We start from the raw sequence: 2,372 nt of genomic DNA, 5'->3' as shown, positions 1-2,372 counted from the left end.
AATAATTGGCTATTCCCAAGAGGAAAGCAAAAAGAGAATTCTCTAATCAAACTCTAAAAACAAAACAAACAAAACACTGTCATCCAGGTTTCAGTTTCAGTTATTGCCGGTTAAGAAGGACGTCCTGAGACTGAGAAACGTCCAAAAGACTGTTCTCGAAAAGATGGAGCCGCTTCGTAAATCTGGAAGGATTTCCAACTAGATCCTTCATTAAAAATGGCAGCTTGGGGTCAGTCCATCGGCCATGAGAGAGAGTGGGATTTTCACCGCCAGGGCGTGTGTGCGCACGCGTGTGTGTGTGTGTGTGTGTGTGTGTGTGTCCCAGATAAACAATGAGCAGGAAGCTTGACCGAGCACTCCCCGCTTCAGTCTCCACGTGGTGTGGCTCCGGGATCCAGTGTATTAACTACGTTTTCTTGTTTTCTGCATTCTTGACACTCTGGCCTCTGGGGATTTGGGGACTGTGACTGACGCCCCTCCCAGGGTCAGCCAGGTCTTAGAGACTGCAAGTCTATCTTTCACTTGCAGACTGACCAATCAGAGCCCACACTGCAAGCCATGCCTCTGTGGTCTGCACACTCTGGGAGGCACCACCCCCCTACCCTAATCACCCAGGAACAGGGACTAGACAAGTAGACACAGCCCCGATGGGCCAGCACCGCCGAAATTATTCCAGCCGGTGGATATCCAGCCTGCTTACCTGCCTGGCCTGGCCTTCTAGTGGAAACCCCATAAAGGCCCTCTCCTGGAGCCACCCGCAGGCTTCTCCAGACACCCTCTCTTCCAGGAAGCCTTCCGGATGCCGCCCCTGCAGGGCATTTGCCAGGAACTAGGGGTAGGGCCCTCTGCCAGAGAAGGCTGCTTGGCAGCCTGGGGGTACTGGGAATGAATGGGAGGGGTTCTGCGGGCCACGCCTCACCCCAATGCCAACAGATTGATAGTTTCTGAAAGGTCTTCGCTACCTGATTCATCAAGGAAAGAGATTTGTTCCTGGGCTGCCGATTACTGGCAATGGACAGTGCTCATAAAGATACAAAATAGACTTCAGTTATGGGACAAAGCTTCTCACACTTGGGCGGTCTCAGAAGCATTTGGGAGCTGAGGGCCGGACAGGCCCAGGGAGGGGGCTGGGCCCTGGCTACTTTACCAGGTTCCTCAGGTGACTCTCATGTGACCATCTTGAGAACCTCAGGCACTGAGAACAGGAACCGAGATCCAAAAGCCCAAGGAAAAGTAAATTCGCCCAAATGCCACGCTCAGGGTTTTGCCCTCGGGGTACCTGGGTCATCCCTCAAGGAGGAGGAGGGGGGGGCCCAAGGCCTGGAGGCCTGCCAGCCCCTTGCCCGTTCTTAGTACTTTGTAAATCTGATCTGGGCCCAAACTGTGATGAGGTGGGGACTGAGGGGAGGGGAGGGTGCTGTGAGGTTTCCCAGGGAGAGGGACCTAGATGATGGAGTGGCCAGCAGGGGGTGTGATCAGCTGCAGAGGGTGGGCTCATCAGCCCTCCCAAGAGCCACGAGCAGTTGACCTCACAGGGGAGGAACAAGAAACGGACAGTAAGGGCAGCGGCTGGCGCTGCCGGCCGCCATGAATCGCAGGGGCTCCCGTCCAGCAACGCTGTCACTGGCGGTAACCTTAACCCTACTGTGTGGGGTGGCTATGAAGACTGTTTAAAAAAAAACAAAAAGAAGAAGAAAAGAAGAAACAACAGTCAAGATGGCGTCACTGGTGCCAAACCAGAGACTCGATCACTAACCTAACTGCACTTTCAGCCTCTTCCGGGAGCGGAATTGATAACCGAGCAATCTGGAAATTACCGAACCTTTGGAGCAAGGTAAACTGCCTAATAAGGGCCCCCTGCCTTCCCCTAGGGAAAGGCATTAGGGGTGTCTGTGCCTGAGTAACCTCTGCCCCCCCACTCCATTGTGCACGGCCCCTCCCTGCCCTTCGGGTTGCTGCCTGACTCCTGCAGCTTCATAAAGCCAATCAGATCTTCAGATTTACTCGAACTTTGTTTTTAACAAGATTAAATGTGTTAATGCGTGTAACGTGCTCAGCGCATGGGAAACACTCAGTAAATGTTAGCTACTATCAATCAACAATTATCGACTACGATCCACATACATCGGCTTTAAAACGCGCACAGTTGTGCTCTGCCCCCCTTCCGCACCTGCCCAGCGTTGGCCTGGCCCCGAGTCTGCCTTCTCACCTGGCCGGAGAGGTTCAAACATGCTGCCTTGGGTTACCATAAAAGACCCAGGTCGCCACATCTGGAGGTCCAAAACTGAGGGGTGGGGGTGGGGGACAGCCAGGGGAAGCGGCAGAGAGCCACTCAGCTGTGGCGAGGGCGGGGGTCGTGACAGCGGGGCTGT

Source organism: Pteropus vampyrus, unplaced genomic scaffold, assembly GCF_000151845.1.
Source record: "Pteropus vampyrus isolate Shadow unplaced genomic scaffold, Pvam_2.0 Scaffold380, whole genome shotgun sequence".
Lineage (NCBI taxonomy): Eukaryota > Metazoa > Chordata > Mammalia > Chiroptera > Pteropodidae > Pteropus > Pteropus vampyrus.
This window is presented reverse-complemented; position numbering follows the sequence as displayed.